The sequence below is a fragment of the Corapipo altera genome, unplaced genomic scaffold (genome assembly GCF_003945725.1).
Source record: "Corapipo altera isolate COAL_440 unplaced genomic scaffold, ASM394572v1 61063, whole genome shotgun sequence".
Classification (NCBI taxonomy): Eukaryota; Metazoa; Chordata; class Aves; order Passeriformes; family Pipridae; genus Corapipo; species Corapipo altera.
The window spans coordinates 724863-742934 of NW_020885024.1; the positions used below are offsets into that span (position 1 = coordinate 724863).

The window sequence follows — 18072 nt, forward strand, 5'->3', positions numbered from 1 at the left end:
TCTCTATCACAATGATGGGTGATGGTCCTGAAGTAGGACGATGCGCATCACTGTACGTGATGATTTAGTCTCTTTCGGGCGCCATTTGTGACGGAATGACACATGGACTTCTGGCTTGATGGAGAGAAATTGTTTTATTGAAAAAGGTCCAAGGTTTTTATCTCATTCACTTTCAGCTGGGAGTGGTTAAGCAAATCAAGGCAGAACACAGTTGCAAGTCACACATCAATCATACATAGGTCGGCCCATTACACAGACCACAGACACAGACCTTGTAGTTTCCAGTTACCCTGCACCCCCCTCCGAGCTCAGCTCCATTCCCTGGACCATAAATCAATGTAGCATTTGGGTTCACAGACCCCGTCACATGTGGTTCATGCAACTGAATCAAATTTATTAAGAACAACAAGAACTTATATAGACAATTCAAACTGTGATATGTCATAACATGTGACCTTCTCAACCAATCACATTTGAGCACTCCATTGAGCATGTGCAACAGAGTACCAAAGGACTACAAGTCCCATAGTGCCTTTTGGCACTCTTCCTGTAATGTAAACCACTACAAATCAAGGCTTTAGATAAACAAGATCATCTAGACATTTCCAAGGCCTCTCTGACTTTCCTCCTTTCTCGTTCTCATGCTGGTCTGCTACACAGGGGATCCTCAAATGTCTGTGTGCTTGTGAATCTAGAGTGTTGTGTATGTGTCGTCAGTAGTGAACTTACATCTCCTCCAACTAAAGAGGATGAAGAGGATGTAGCTGTCTGTGTTTAATTTTTGTATGGGTCCTGTATGTAGGTGCTATTGAAGGCAGCACCTTGCCTGTGGCAGTCTGTGTGACTGGCTGTGTCAGTGTCCTTTGTGCATCTATGTGCGTGTGTGTCTCAGTGATATGTGCTCAGCTTCACTACTAATTAAACCTGCAAATGGGAAAGTGACAGCCATGTCCCTCTGCCTGAAGAGAGACCCTGGGTCCCAGGACATCCTGGACTGGGTTCCAGCAGACGGGCAGGAAGGAGTCCTGAGCTAGAGCTGCTGCCGGAGGCAACCACTCTTAACAGTGACAATGTGGTAGGATGACCCTGGCTGGACACCAGGCACCCACCAAAGTCTCTCTGTCACTCCCCTTCTCAGCTGGCCAGGGGAGAGAAAACATAACATGAGTTCATGAGTTAAGGACCAGGAGAGATCACTTGCCAAATATCATCACAGGCAAAACAGATTCAACTTGGGGATATTAATTGAATTTATTACTAACAGAATCAGAGTAGGATTCCGAGAAATAAAATAAATCTTAAAAACACCTTTCCCCCACCTCTCCCTCCTTCCCAGCTCTATCTTCTCCCCCACAGCAGCGCAGGGAGATGGGGAGTGGGGGTTGCAGTCAGTTCATCACACATCATTCTTTCTGCTGCTCAGGGAGAGGAGTCCTTCCCCTGCTCCAGTGTGGGGTCTTTCCCATGGGAGACAGTCCTCCATGAACTTCTCCACTGTGACTCCATGTCACTCTTCCATGGGGTGCAGTCCTTTGGGCACAGCCTGCTCCAATGTGGGTCCACCCAGGGTCACAAGTCCTACCAGGAAACCTCCTCCAGTGTAGGCTTCTCTCTCCATGGGTCTGCAGGTCCCTGCCAGGAGCCTGCTCCAATATGGGTCCGCCCAGGGTCACAAGTCCTACCAGGAAACCTGCTCCAGTCTGGGCTCCCCTCTCTTCATGGGTCTGCAGGTCCCTGCCAGGAACCTGCTCCAGCACAGGTTTCCCACAGGTTCACAGCCCTGTCTCAGGCATCCACCTGCTCCAGCATGGATCTCCTCCATGGGCTGCAGGTGGATCTCTGCTCCCCTGTGGACCTCCATGGGCTGCAAGGGGACAGCCTGCTTCACCATGGTCTGCACCATGGGCTTCAGGGGAATCTCTGCTCTGGCACCTGGACCACCTCCTCCCCCTCCTTCTCCACTGACCTTGGTGTCTACAGAGTTGTTTGTCTTGCATATTCTCACTTCGCTGTTCTCTGGTTTCAATTACATCTGTGCAAAAACTTTTTTTCCTTCTTAAATATGTTATCACAGAACCGTTACTATTGTTCCTGATTGGCTTGGCCTTGGCCAGGGGCAGGTCCATCCTGGAGCCGGTTGGCATTGGTTCTGCTGGACAGGGGGGATGCTTCCAGCAGTTTCTCACAGAAAGCACCCCTGTAGCCCTCCCACTACCAAAACCTGACCACACAAACCCAATAGAGACAACCAGTAAACTATACCCATGTTTTAGGCCTCACCTGCCTGGTATATCATTTTGGACAATGGACTCTCTGTTGGGAGCTAAGATGTCAATTTTTAAGTGAACATGAAATGGTGAGTGGTACCTGATGGCTGGTAGTGACTCAAGGTCAAAATTTAAACCTGCATAGTGAAGGTGAGGGAGAAACAAGGATGTGGAACTTAAAGTAAATAACAGATGGTGTCATATTTCATTGGACAAATGGTACCACAACTATACAGGTATCCCCTGATGTCGTAGAATTTTAAGATTTTTAACTTTTTGTATATTTAAATGTCATCATGGCTAGGCTTCGCGAACGAAGATTTAGGAAGGCTCTATCCACATTTGTTACAGGCACACTGGTGGTTTATGAGGCCAATACGAGATAGACATATCCAATTGCAAAAGGCACAGCAGAAAGACTCCTTAGATGGTATATTTTGCAAGACACGGTTCTTTCTGCATTGTCTTTTCTCCTCTAGAGTGATCCTGCGTGTGTTCTCAAAGGAGACAGCTGTGTTATAGATGGTGTATCTCCAACTCTCCCGATTGGAGGCCAGAGTAGACCAGTTATGATGATCAATATGGCCAAAGTTGAGATGTTGTTTCAGGGAGTCCTTGTATCTTTTCTTCGGAGTTCCTCTCTTCCGGCAGCCGGTGGCAAGTTCACCATAGAGCAAGATCTTAGGGAGGCGGTGATCTTTCATCCTTGAGATGTGCCCTGCCCATCGCAGCTGTGTTCTCAGCAACATGGTCTCTATACTTGTGACTGCTGCTTGTTCTAGAACAGATGTATTGGTCACATAATCTGACCAGTGGATGTTTAGGATTGTGCGGAGACAGTGTTGATGGAAGCATTCCAGGAGATGCAGGTGGTGGCAGTAGATGACCCATGATTCGGAACCATACAAGAGAGTAGACAGCACTGTGGCTCTGTAAACACTGCTCTTGGTACTTTTCTTCAAGTGTTTATTACGCCATACTCTTTTGTGGAGTTTTCCAAAAGCACTATATGCCTTTGCTAACCTGTTGTCTATCTCTCCGTTAATCTTACCATCCCAGGAGATGAGGTTACCTAGGTAATTAAACTACTGGACTGATTTGAGCTCTGATTGGCCAATGGTGATGTGGGGATGATGGGGGACTTCCTGAGGTGCAGGTTGATAGAGAACTTCTGTCTTCTTTAAGCTGACTTCCAGCCCAAAGAGCTCAGCAGCAACTGCAAAGCAGGATGTTAAATGCTGCAGAGCTGCTTCTGTGTGGGCGACAAGGGCGGCGTCATCAGCATAAAGCAGCTCCCGGACAAGATGATTTAAGGTCTTAGTGTGGGCCTTCAGTCACCTTAAGTTGACTAGGCTTCCATCAGTATGATATTGAATGTAGATACCGTCCTGATCATCGAGGTCTGCAGTGGTCCTTTGGAGTATCATGCTGAAAAAGACTGTGAATAGGGTTGGTGCCAGAAGGCAGTCTTGTTTCACACCATTCTTAATTAAAAAGGGCTCAGAAAGTGTGTTGCCATATCTGACTTGGCCGTGCTGATCCTCATGGAGTGAGATGATCATTTTAAGGAACTTGGGGGGACAACCTAAATGTTCCAAAATCTGCCACAGACCTTTTCTGCTCACAGTATCGAAAGCCTTGGTGAGGTCGACAAAGGTTACATAGAGACCTTTGTTCTGTTCCCTACACTTCTCTTGCAGTTGTCTGAGAACAAATACCATGTCTGTGGTACTCCTGTTGGCTCTGAAACCACACTGACTTTCAGGTAGAATTCCTTCTGCTATAGCGGGTATTAGTCTGTTCAAGAGTATTCTTGCCAGGATTTTGCCAGCAATGGAGAGCAGAGTAATACCACAGTAGTTTGTGCAATCTGATTTAATACCTTTTTTCTTATATAAGGTGATGATGACTGCATCAAGAAGGTCTGATGGTAGTTTGCCTAGTTCCCAACAGCACACCACAAACTCGTGAAATTTGGTACGGAGTGCAAGGCCCCCATGTTTCCAGACTTCAGGTGGAATTCCATCAACCCCAGTTGCCTTGCCGATTTTCACCTGCTGTATGGCCTTGAGGGTTTCTCCTAAAGTGGGGGCAATATCCAATTCATACTTTACTGGTTGTTGTGTCATGGTCCAACGGGGAAAGGAGAGAGGGACCTTCGCCGGCTTGGCTTTGTACCCTCTTGAAAAAGGAGAGAGAGAGGAGAGTGGAAGCCTTGGAGCACACAGAGGTTTGCCGGTCTGGTTTGGGGGAGGGAGAAGTGGGGGGGAGGGGAAAGGTTCTGGGCAGGCTGTGGGGGTCCTCGGCCTGGAGGGTGGGCAGGTAAGAGGTGCATGGGAAGATATGAGGTAACACGGTGGGGGGAGGATAAGGTCAGTTGGATAATGGTTTCCTCTGAGGGATGGGGATCTCAGCCAGGCTGGGGCCTGGAGAGGTACTCGAGCCCTCGGTGGGTACAGTGGCCAGAACAGTTTTGTTCGTTTGTTTGTTTTTAGCTCACTTGCAGCTACTGCCCAGGTTCGGTATGTTCTGGATATATTCGTTACATCCTGCAAGGGTGGTCAGGACAAAGAACTGATCCTGGGTGTTTCCCTGGGATTGAATATATATAGGTGGCAGAAAAGTAGGAAGTGTAAGACTTGCCCTAATCGTTTTAATAGTAGGAAAGAAGCCTGTGCACCCCTATGTGGTTGCGAGCTATGCTGGCGATGGTACATGCCTTCGGTAGGGTTGCCCATGCCAGACAGGTAAAAAACGTAGGGTCAGATACAATACATCCTTGAGCAGGATGAGCTCGTTAGCCTTCTGGCAGTCATCCTAGGAGAAGGACAACTCTAATCCCAAACCTGGGCAGATGGAGCTCGCTTAGCCCTGTAAGGCCATCCATCTAAGAGAAGGTCACTCTAATTAAACCTACATCCTGAGGACCTCACTGCCACTGTCCAAGCTCGCTCGACCCTGGCAGATGAACCTTAGGATTAAAGGGTGGGTTCAGTTCTGCGCATACTGCATCCCACCTAAAAAATCCATTGCGCAGGCTTGTATATTTAAATGTAGCTGTGTAGTAAATATGGATTTTTAGTATGACTCTGTAGTTCCTCACACTTTAGAATAGCATTTGACACTTACGAAACCCTATTCTCACATTTCGTATTGAATTTTCTACATTCTTTAAGCTTGTTTAGTGTTCTTCTCAAGGAAAGGTTCTAGCAAACACATCCTGTTTTAGGACATGTTCCTAGACCAGAACAACAAGATATTGTAGCCAAAGCAACCTTGAAGGGCCTAAACCTTGGAGAAGCTCCAAATATAATGTGTGCCAGAAGGAGGAGGAGGAAGATGAGGAAGAAAGGGGTCTTGAGACCTCCAACTCAGTTCCAGGGACGTATGACGGGGGGCAATTCTGGGGAGGATCTGGGGGCGGATAGTTCTCAGATTGGATGGGATAGTACTATAAAATTGTAGAACCCCTGGACACGGGTGTACGTTGTGCACCAGAAGGCCTTCATTAAAGAGTTGCTCTCTATCTTATCTATACTAACATTGGTGAATTTTTTCTCCCATTTTAGGCATCATCCTAAGGCACAATTATCAAAACCCACCAGTAGGGGGCCCAATGTTCACGTAAAATTCTCGTGAGGCTGAGCAAAGACACCAGTCCATGTGTCAGGGAGCTCTTATGCTTTTGTTATATAATCACCTTAATTCTGACAAGCAGCCCACTATTTAGTCTAAAAAGTTTTAGGTAACAAGCCCTTTACTTTTACAACACACTTCCACAAGCTCCTCACTCCTACAACTAAGTTCAGTATGGAGCACAGAGTAGAATATGATAGCCATGCTTTGCCCAGACAGAGCAAGGGAGGAGAGAAATAAAGGCAGAAAAGAGAGAAAGAGAAGAAAGAAGATCACCAGTCCTTGGATCCTGTGTTGGTCCTGCTGCTGGTCCAGAACTGGGGTAAACAAAGAGAGGGAGAGAGAGAGGAGAAAAAGGAAAGAGAGGGATGGGTGTCGGAGGACAGAAATTGTGTGAACAATTTCTATTGCATTTCTGAGACCTTCACCTTGGCATGGCTTGGTGCAGACAGTAAAAAGATACTGCGCCACTAATATGGCTGCAGGCCTTGTGCCAAGGTGAAGGACGAGTTGTTCTGTCAGGAAAACAAGTTTTATGGACACCTGCTGTTATCCAATTAGTACTGTACACCACAGTATGTTTTCCTTATGTATCCAATGTAACCTGGGGAAGAATCACATGTCTCTGTGCCACAGGTAGCATATAAACTGCCTTTCCTCTAATAAAGGGGACATTTTTGCCAATCATATTGATTCGTGTGCAATTCTGTCCGAGCCTCTCCTCCAATAGATGGGGACTGATTTGCTTCCTTTTATAGTTAACCTGGTGCCTGCCTCTTATGTAAACTAGACTTTTTGTGCCATTTCATTTGTGCATGCACAGCCAGCTCTGTGAGCCCTCTAGGAAGTGAGTTGAGGGCGGGGAGACTGAGCATGAGTCTCATGGAGGAGCAGGAAGTCGACTCAGAACAGCGCTGCCCCATCTCTACGGGACCCTTTCTTCCCATCACATCTTTCCTGTCATAACAGTCAGAATGTTTGAGACAAAACATGTCTTACCTCTGTTCTGGATCTGTCTTTATCACAATAGGGAGGGAAAATGATCTTTCCTGTAGCATTAACAAACATGCAGGGAACTGCACAATTTTCTTGATCAGGAATTACATTGCTTAGGGCTATCGGTCAGTAGACCTTAGTAACCTGTCTCCGGGTTCCTGGGATGGCAATTCGTGGGGTTTCCCCAAGTCCAACAGTCACGTCAAAGTATGTCTTATTCAACAAAATGCCAATTAGGGGCCAGTTGCTATTCTCATCATCAGTTGCTGGCATTTGAGTACAAATCCAGCAGTCATTTTTGCAAAGGATTTTAGATACATTTTGGACTAGGACCATATGTAATTTCTGGTTCCAAACCTGAATCATAGTTACCGACTGTACAGATAATATATACAGAAGAAACTGTTTAAACCACATCCTCTTCATCAGTGTCAGGCTCTGATTTGCTAGTTGTTCCAGGAACTGAAGCTTTCTTAACTCTGGAGTAATGAAACCAGGGTCCTTTGCCAGCAACTTTGACTGTAGTGAGGGAAGTCAGCAGGACTTGGAATGGTCCTCTCCACTTGGCTTGCAGAGGATCACTGTCCCACCATTTAACATAGACCCAGTCTCCAGGCTGGAATTGATGAGCAGGGGTGTCCAATTCTATGGGTCTGGATAACTCGATGAATCTCTGGAGTTTCTGTACAGTAGAGCCTAGAGCCATTAAATACTTTTGTAAATCAATTTTCCCCTTCATGTGAATGTCCCTTGGAATATGTAGAGCTTGATATGGTCTCCCATACAATATTTCATAAGGACTTATGAGGCAGAACTAGAGGCAAAGCCTGAACCCATGACATGGATGTTACCAATTTGCATTTTAAGAGTGCCATTCATACGTTCTACTTTGCCACTTGCCTGAGGTCTGTAGGGAGTATGCAGGTCCCAGACAATTCCCAGGACACGACAAACCTCTTTCACTACTGTTGCAATGAAATGTGTCCCTTTATCTGATGACATTCCTGGAGGAACTCCAAATCTTGGAATTATTTGGTTGAGCAAAGCTTTTACCACTTCCCTTGCTGTGTTAGTATGACAGGGATAAGCTTCAGGTCATCCACTGAAGGTGTCAACCAGTACTAGCATGTACTTGTATCCCTCCCTGGGTGGTAACTCAGCAAAATCTATTTGCCAATAATCTCCATGAAGGTCCCCGGACTTTGTTACCCCTAGCACCACTCTCTTGCTTTTATCAGGATTGTTTTACTTACAGATTTCACATTTACTTACAATGGATTGCACAATTTCGATCATACCTGTCCCTATTACTACCTTCTTCAAATGTTTTAGAAGGTTTTCTGTTCCCCAGTGGGTAGCCTCATGTTCCCTAAGGAGTTGGGGTGTGACCACAACCTGTCCTGTAGGTGTGACAGCCCATCTACTGTCTTTGATATCAGCGTTAAGGGACTTAATTAACTGGTGGTCTTTCTTACCATATTTTGGGGTGAACCCTATCAGATCTATTTCCTTTTGTGGTATTACTGCTAGGATACCTTTTTCTGCATCCCCTTTTGCCACCTGGTCAGTAAAATGATTTCCCAGTTCGGGAGTTGTTTTCCCCTTTTGATGAGCTCTGCAATGCATGATAGACACTTCCTCTGGTTTCCAAATACTCTGCAGGAGTGCATGGATTTGGTCAGCATGTTTGATCCCACTGCTTTGGGCGGTTAATAGCCCCCTTTCTTTCCAGATGGATCCATGGGCATGTACAACACTGAATGCATATTTAGAATCAGTCCAGATATTTACCTTCTTTCCTTTGCTCAGTTCTAGAACTCTTGTCAGTGCAATCAATTCCACTTTTTGGAATGATGCATCAGTTGTCAAGGCCTTCTCCTCGATTACCTCGTCCTTGGTTGTCACTGCATACCCTGTTGTTCGCTTACCATTCTGCATGAAACTGCTTCCATCCGTGTACAGTTCCCAGTCTGGGTTTTCTAGAGGCATGTCCTTTGAAGAGGTCAATAACTATCCGATCCTAGGTTTGGAGGTGAAAACTGGAATATTTATTGAACACACAAAACGCAATATAAGCGTCTTGAGGGCAGGACATGTTAATGAGGAGGACGGGTTATGCTAGCTAGGGGATGGATCATGCTAACTAGAAGATTACACAGCTCTCTGCTACAGTTACACAATTGGTTAATATTTCCCTGTCGTGGGTTTACTAGCCCCCTGGAACTGAAGATGGTTAGTTCCAGGTGGATTTCCTGGTGCTGAGTCAATCGAAAGTTTTAGTAATGCCTCTGTGAATTATATATTTAAGGAGCTGGAAGAGAAGGCTTTTGGCGCAGAAGAAACTGAAGCCAGGAGGGTGAGAGAGAGAGAGTTGCCGGGCCTGGGGGCCATGCCCCATGACCCAGGCCCAGGGGGGCCTGGCGCAGTGCTAGAGTCGGGTCGGGCATGGTGGCCAGGGTTGGGGCGATTCCCCGCCGCTTCCCCCCCACTGCGAGCAGGGGCAGCGGCAATGGTCCTGAGCGCCCAGCCGGGGCAAGAACCGGGCACCCTGGGGGGCAGGCGCGGCACTGGAACCGGGTCGACCCGGGTCGAAGGGCGGTGGCCATGACCCTGGGTCCACAGCAGCTGCTTGGTGCGGCAGCAGTGCGCAACACTGAGTGGAGCGGGCCCAGAGGAGCCCGGAGTGGTTTCTTACTTTTTTTTTTTCCTTCTTCCCTCCCTTTCCTTTGGGAGGGGGGGGGGGATGTTTGGGGTTCTTTTTTATATGTACATAGTATTATAACACTATATATCTGTGATATAAGTAAATATATATATTTTGCTATAGTTCTGCTATTTCGGGGGTTTTTATATATATATATATAGTTTGTTTCCTCTCACTCTTTGCCAGAGAAGGGGCGGGGGGAGGAGGCTTTTTGCTGGGTCTTGGGGACTCAGCAGGGAGCCAAATCAAAATTAAGACACAAGGATTACATGGGGGGGGAGGGGGAAGAGAACAAAAGGGTTTCTACATGGTCTGATAACATCATCGAATAGTCTCTCCATATCTTGCTGCAGGAGACAGGCCAATCAACATAGTTAAATATCAATAGGTCTTGTGAGGGAGCGTCCATCCTCAGGTGATGGGATTTCTTTCAGCCCCTGTTGCCCAAGGCCTGCTACATAATCCTTTTCTGATGATATCCCAATTTCGGATTGCTACAGTCCTTCAGGTCTAGTCTGCTGGAATAGGCCTCTTTGATGGTCTGCAAACAGTCATGCTCAAGAGCTGTCAGTCAGTGTTGAAGACAGAAACATAGCAGGATTTACAACAGATGTTTTCAGGGTAACATCATCCTGTTCCAGCAACACAGCTTGGTATTTAAGCATTCTGCTAGGGGACAGCCAGTGGCCTCCCTTTTGGTCAAGCACAGCTTGGACTGCATGGTATACATACACGACAATGTGCTGCCCAAGGGTGAATTTTCAGGCTTCCTGGATCAGGATAAGAGTTGCTGCTGCAGCTCTCAAACACCCAGGCCACCCTTGGCTAACACTGTCTAGTTGTTTGGAGAAGTAAGCCACAGCCTTTCTCTGGTTTCCCAGGGTCTGTGACAGTACTCCCAGAGCAACATTCAGTTGCTCATATGTGAACAGTTCAAAAGGCTTAGTTAGGTCTGGTAGTCCCAATGTTGCAGCTGACATTAAGACTTTATTTCAAACTCGGCGTGGTTTTATTCCTTAACACCATGTGACTTCTTTAACCAATTAGGTCACCTATGTTGGGGCATGCTCCCTTGGGCTTCTCTGCCTCGGCAAGTCCCCTGTGCCTTAGACACGCCTCCCACATCACCCCTCTTCTAATTATCTAAGGAAGTCACGAAAACAGTGCAAAACAGCAACAGTACATACAATCAAAACAGTACATTGTAAACTACCAAGGCTCGCAATGGCCCAGTACATCGCTTGCCTGGCCTCTTATGTTTCTATTGTAAACTTTTTTTAAAACTTTCTTATATTCCTATAGGGCAGTGCAACTTGGAGAGATAACTTTATTAACTTAGGGGCCTTAGCCCAACTGTGTATAAAATATAACTTTTATTAACCTGAGGGATTTTAAACAACTGGGGATTTCAATTTTATTTAAGGAACAGGATAAGTTTAGTAAAACTAAATTCTCTTGAAATGACTTTGTGGAGGAGGTAATGTTATTTTGTAAGGTGCTTTGTGTTTTAAGATTTGACTTGTCAAACAACTCTTTTCATTCATTCACTCCATTCATTTTCATTCATCAGTGGCCACCTTCACTCACACACACATACACACACATTTTACAGACTGCTTTTTACCACATTGGTCATTTCTTAATGTAAACCTGAAACATAAACATAACTCTTTTTAAACTTCTGCGTTACTCTGGTTCCTGCTGCTGTGGTCATGTACCTGAATAGGGTTTTACACACCTGGAAGAAATCTGCTTGAGTTCTTTTCTTGTGGCTACGCAGGCATAGCTTTCTCCCCATGTCACAAAATTTAGGGATCTCGTCCACTGTCCTGAAATCAAATCCTTTACCATGACTAGTGGCTTGGGAGAGGCAAACGCCTGAGATTTGAGCTGCTTTTCAGACCTGCTTCTTTCAACACTGTCACAATTCAAAAAATTGATAACATACTTAGCTTTTTACAGATGTTTTTGCAGGCTACACAGATTGTCCCCCTTTTTGTTTTAATCTAGTATATGTTTTAATGCGTGATGTGCCTTTTTAATAATTGTTTGTCTTATGGATTAGTGTGGAATGCTTGTGACGTGAGAATTTTCCTATTTGATAGGAAGTAAAGCTGTTTTATTATTATTGTTAATCCATTTTAGGGTGTCAAAGGTTGCTATGCAACTAATTCATTGTGTTTTACACTCTTGCGTTTTGTCTAGTGGATGCAGTGGCAGTTATGTTTTGTGGATGTGTATCTATTTGCATGTACATATTTCAATATGTCCAATTCAGAGATGTATATATCTGTTCGCCAGATCTCATTTGCCATTAACTCTCTAGGGTTAATGCTTTCCTGAGATGGCATGGGTGTGATTTTCTGACGGTTTGGGCATGTCCTGATAATGTCTGAGCTTTATTAATCGTTATTTTGAATTGTCTCTTTAGAGAACGTATATTTTGATGGAAAAATGAATGATACAATTTTGCTCGCTCTAGAACTCTGGGTATGGTGTTAAACATTGCTGCTTTAGCAGCTTCTCAGTTTCTGTCAGTTATTGGCCCTGGCATGATGTAGAAATCATACCTTCTGTGAATCACAAGAACCAAACAAAACGCATTTCAAACAACAGGTGAGGGTTAACAATACCTCAAGGAAATTAACTTTCAAGACGGGGTATTAACCTTATAGTATAATAGACATAGATACAACATTAAGGTTTGTTCAGAAAATTTTCCCAAGGCAATATGAATGGTAGTCAGTTCCAGAACCTGTACAGAAGCTTGGTTCGTGGTCTGTAGTTCTCATTCCCACTGTTCTGTGGTAGGATTTACTCAAGTCATTGCAGTATTTTGTGTTTTTCTAGATGCATGTGTGAAGGTTTGTGCTGGTTTAAAAGTTAACCAGCAGAGGAAATGAACTCAACTCAAAAGAGAGATTGCAAGTCAGAATAACAATTTAATAAAATAATACAATAAGCACGACTACACAGACAAGCAATTGGTCTCAACCCACAAAACCCAAATGTACAACCTGGCACCCCAGGGCACAAACAAAACAGTGCTCCCTGGGACCCCCCCCCCCAAGTCCAAAGCAAAGGGAGAGGGGAAAAAGAAACCTGCTGGTGGGAGAGCTGCTGCAGTCCGGCCAAAGTGGTGATTGCAGTTCAGTTGAGGGTGGTGGTCTCAGTCTGGCTGAGAGCGGTGAGCTGCAGTCCTCCTCTGGATCCCACGAGAGAGGGTAAGGTTCTGAAACTCCAGGTTTATATATTCTCCAGCTCAGGCAGCAATGCTTAGCCACTCCCCCAGAGCAGGGAATTCCATAAAAGGATACTCAATCCTTCCCTCAGAGTGGGGAATTCCATAAAAGGGTGTGAGGGTGCTCAGTCAGGAAATTGCACAAAAGGGCATGAGGACAGGAGCATGGGGGGGGGGGGGCACCTCGCAGGCCTCTACTGACAACAGTTTCTGGGAAATGGCATGGAGGGCTATAGAATACACAGGTTTGGGCTACACCCATCCAATGATGAATCGGTCACAGCTGTTCTAACTAGGACAAGGTTCTTAAAGGTAAATTACTGATTTCTGCTCACAATCTGTGCTTAGGGAGATTAATTTAAATATTACCACCAAAACTTGCCAAGGCAGTTTGGAATCCTGCGTCCTCAGCTGGCATCCTATCCAAATTGTCCTTTGAAGTTGGAATGTTGACAAAAGGCAGGATCTCTTCCATCCAGTTCCCGCAGTCGTGCTCTGCCTTTAATGACAAGCTTTGCAAACATGTCATTAACAGTTTACACAGTTTTTAGATAGTGTGTGTGTGGCAGAAAGAGTCACTCCAGAACTAATAGCGGGCCTCTCTCAGTTTGATCCCACTGAAACAATACTGCAAAGTTGGTACCTGCTGGGAATTAGGGCTAGGCAGACTTGCAGTTCAGGATTTCTCCTCCTGCCCTGCTTGTTTTGTATCACCTTGGTACAATTTTCTAACACTTGGTTTGCCTCTGCATCTAGAGATTTGTCAGACTTTGGGTTGGAGTCCCCCTTTTGCAGCTCAAACAGAGGGTGTAGGTCCCCTGTGGTTATGGTTAAAACAGGTCTTAAGCAATTGGCAGCTCCCTGAGGCTTCTGCAATTCGTGTAAATATAAAGTGTTTTTTACCTCAAGCTGCAGCAGCTGTGGAGAACCCTTTTGCTGCATGGATTCCTGTCCAGGGCAAGTCCAGAGTTGTGATCGCTGGATCTTCTCTGAAACAATCTGAAGTCCTGCATCTTGGACAGTTTTGGTTAGAGCAGTAAGAACAAATGGCAGTTCATTTTTTGTGGCCGTGGTTATTAATGTGCCATCTACATAATGATGTATTATGGCTGTTGGATATCTTGTTGGGTTATTTTGCATCTCCTGAGGAAGGACAGCCCAGCAGTGATTTTGCATAGGTTGTGCATTGTTCGAGGCCATGATGAGAGAGAGAAGCCTCTGGGCATCCTCAGGGTGTAGGAGGGTGGTAAAGGAATAGTTCTTTGAACCAGTTACTACTAGTGTCTGCATTTACTGCTTTTACATGTCGCAGCGTTCTCCACCTGTCACCTTTCTTGGGGGTGCAGAGTATAGGGGTATTTTTGGGGCTGGTTGTTGGCACATTGTGGCTTGCCTTAAGCTGCTTCCTCTCTTGCTCGGGAAAGCGGGTGGCAGAGAGGAGGGTAGCAAGCAGCACAGCAGCAAGCAGTACAATGCTTATGGCATATCTTTTGCCTTGCTTATGGTACCCTTGGTACAACTCAGCCCATTCCCTGCTGTTAGGGTGCTTATGAAATGTTGCTATTAGGGGTCTCCAAGGGCAATCTTTCTGAGAGTGATCAGTGTCTCCACATCTAACACAACTAGTTGTGTGTCTGGTTTCTTTTTGTACTCTTAACTGGGCATCTAAGGCTGCAGCTAAAGAGGCAGGCTGGTACTTCTCAGAGCTAACTCTTTGGTAGGGTTGAACCAGTTCAATAATGTTGCAGTCTTCCCCTGCAGGAGGGGTCTGCAAAGCTCTTTCACAGCTTGTGTTTTCCTTTTCAAAAACCAAATGCTTATACAGCATCTCTCTGGCTTCATTGTATTCAACTTGCTTGTTTAAAGCAGACTGCAGCTGGTCTAAACATCTCAAATTTGGTTCAGTACAACCTTGTAACTTTTTAATGGGGGACAGGTAATTATCTTGGTTTGTAGTGAGAGTGTTTTTCATAGCTTTTAGGGTTTGCCTGGCTACTACGTCACATATCTCTCTATGGTATTTAGATTGTGTATCTAATGATCTATGATTTGCCTCCCAGGTTAACTGATGTGCTATCACGCCTGCTTGGGTGTTAGCTGCTGTGTATTTGGCACAACTTTCCCGAAAGCCAGATAGCCAGACTGTATATTGGGTGTCATTAAGAACTAATTTCATTAGTTCTTTCCAATCATGTGGGGTGAAAGGATAGATGGAACTCAATGTCTGCAAATACTTGAAAGTATTGGTCAAGGACATACCAGATTCTCTTACTGACTGCTTCAGTTTCTCTGTAGCCCCATACAGGGGCTGAAGCTGAGGGGACTGGCTTTGGCTGATTTCGTTCGAGCATGCCTGAATATTATTCAGGCTTCCCATTCGAAGTGCCTTGTCCAGACATTGTTCCCACATGTTAACTGGCCTCCCCCCTTTTGCCTTTTCGTTCCCTCCCAGTGGAACCATCCCTGGTTCCTTCTCCCCCTCTCCCCACTCCTCCCCCCTCCTCCTTTGAACCCGGTTCCCTGTGGGGGGGTGGTGGTGGGCGGTGGGTAGGGGGCAGGGTTGCTTTCCCCTTTGTGTCTGTGGGTGGGGCGGGGTTGCGTCGGGGCTGGAAGAGACGGTTCAGTGTCAGGTCCGTGTGGCAGGGAAGATGGCTGCCGCCACACCGGGCCATGTGGTCGCTGTTCATCTGCTGCCTGGGGTAGTGAATATACTGGGTCACGTTCCCCATGGCTGTAACAGAGCTCCTTGCATTGATCCCACGGGCGGGGATCTTGCATTTCGGCTTTGTTCCTTCCCAGCGACTCGGGGTCTCCCGGCTCCTGTCCCTGCTCCCTGTATGTCCTGTGAGTTTCTGTTACTATGTTTGTGGGTTGTGCTGCTATCAACAGTGTGGGCGGGGGGTGGGGTGATACTATGTTATAAGTTTGGTAATTGCCTGTATGTGTGTCTTGATTCAGAATATGGTAAGATTTTAGCAATAAAGTTATTGTTTCAATGACTCTGTGAGGTTTCTATGGAAACAACGCGTCTTGTGTTACCTTATCTCTGGGCGGCTGCAAGCACACGTGTTCGGAGTTTTTTTTTTGTTTTGTTTTTTGTTTTTTTCTGGCTGGCTTTAGTTTCAGTTTCTCCGGAGTTGTTTTTCTGCGGTTTTTTTTTTTTCTTTCGGCGTGTCTGCGGGGGCACGGGGCTGCTCCGACGGCTTGGGTGGCTCCAGGCACAGCTGGGAGGCGTCCCTCAGTGCAGCACGGGGTGCGGGGGTTGCTCCGGTGGCGGCGTAGGAGTGCTCTCGGCGCAGGCGGGGTGCACGGTCCCGGCGGCAGCGGCAGGTGTGCTCGGCAGCTGGCGTTGGTTGGGCAGCGGTAGGCGCTGGGTCGGAAGCGCGGGGCGAGCGGGGCAGCAGCGGCGTCGGTCACGTGGTGGCGGGCGCCGGCGGCTGGTGGGCACGGGCTCTGGCTACGGTGAATGGGGTGACCGCAGCGGCGGCGGTATCGGCGGGCGGCTCGGCGCGGGGCGGCGAGCGGGGGCGATGTTAAGGCGGCGCTGGGCTCCGTTAGACGGGACTCCCGGCGCGGTTCCCTGCGGCGGCGGGGAGGGGGCAGCCAGCGCACGTGCGTGGCTCGGCCGTTTCCCCGTGGTTGCAGACTGCGGCACACGCGGGGGGAAGGGCGGTGGGGTCGCGGCGGGCTTTTAAGTGCGGCGCGGAGCCGGTCAGGGGCGGCAGGCGGGCGGGGAGCTGCGGCAGTTTCTGCTGGACAGAAAACTGAAGTAGGGCTCCGCGGGGTCTGGCGGTGGCTGAGGATATTAGAGGTGGCAGCAGCAGCGCCGCTTTTGCGCACGTAGCCCAGCCGCAGCAGTCAGCAGCGGCAAAGCCGCTTTTACCACTTGGTCGAGCCGCGGCAGTCGGCGGGGCTTCCCCTGGCGGTTTTAAGGTGCTCCGCCGCCCGGATCTCCGAGCTGCGGACACGCTGCCGCTCAGGGAGCAGTCCTAGCCGTGCGGGCTGCCTTCCAGCTGGACTCACAGCTTTGGTGTTGCGTTGGACTCTCTCCGCTCTGTCTGGTTGCCTGCTCTGACCTCTCGGTTTCTTCTTTTCTTCGTTCCTCTTCTCGTATCATGCACTTTTTCTAATATTATGGAGTTCCTAAACTAACTTTCCGTTTCTCAGACACCACTGAGACCACGGGTTTACTGACGTCAGTGTTTTTTGTGGTGAAAGACACCCAAGTCAAAATAATAGATTCGATAATCGGAATCTACCACGAGTTTTGCCTGATCCAGGATATGCTAAACTAACCTAATATACGTTCTAAGTCCCTTTTTGGTGCGCCAAATGTAGAGGCCGCAAAGCCCTTATATAACAAGGAATGACTGCTCCTCGTGTGATGGTGAACAAAGAGACTTTATTTCAAACTCACGCGGTTTTATTCCTTAACACCATGTGACTTCTTTAACCAATTAGGTCACCTATGTTGGGGCATGCTCCCTTGGGCTTCTCTGCCTCGGCAAGTCCCCTGTGCCTTAGACACGCCTCCCACAAGGTAGCCTTAGAGAACAGGGTGCCAGTTACACACTCTTTTGGTCAGGTAAACCAAGAACTGAAAGGCATCTCTCAGGAGTTGGCTTCATAATTAAAAACTCTATTGTTCCTAAACTCAAAAATCTGCTGACAGGTCATTCTGACCAAATTATCTCCCTACGCCTTCCACTACACAACAAGCAACACATTGTCCTCTTTAGTATATATGCCCCAACTCTCCAAGCTGACCCTGATGAAAAACATAAATTTTACACTGACCCGCGCCGCCTTACCCAAAAGATGCCTGCAGATGATAAGATCATTATCCTTGGTGATTTCAACACCAGAGTAGGTAAGAATTTTGAAGCCTGGAAAGGAGTATTAGGCAAGCATGGTGTTGGAAACTGCAACGATAATGGTCAACTTCTGCTAGAATTCTGTGCGGAGCAACAACTCACCATCACTAATACTATCTTTCAGCAGAAAAATAGTCTGAAGACAACCTGGATGCATCCTAGATCCAAGCATTGGCACCTCATCAATTATGTCTTGGTGTGACAGAGATGTTCACGATGTTCATCACACCCACATGATGCCTAGTGCAGAATGCCAAACAGACCATCAGCTTGTGCGCTGTAAACTTAACTTCAATCTTAAATTCAAACCTAAAAGGGGCAGTATCCTAAGGAGAAGACTCCAAGTTAACAATC

At 46.9% G+C, this 18072-nt stretch overlaps 1 long non-coding RNA gene across 1 annotated transcript; it reads left to right on the top strand.

Annotated features, from left to right (window-relative positions):
• Positions 1–1077: 1077 nt before the first annotated feature.
• LOC113959168 lies at positions 1078–6136 on the top strand. The gene is made up of 3 exons (XR_003531720.1): positions 1078–1167; positions 3728–3733; positions 6125–6136. It is a non-coding gene; the product is annotated as an uncharacterized LOC113959168 (long non-coding RNA).
• The last annotated feature ends 11936 nt before the right edge of the window (positions 6137–18072 follow it).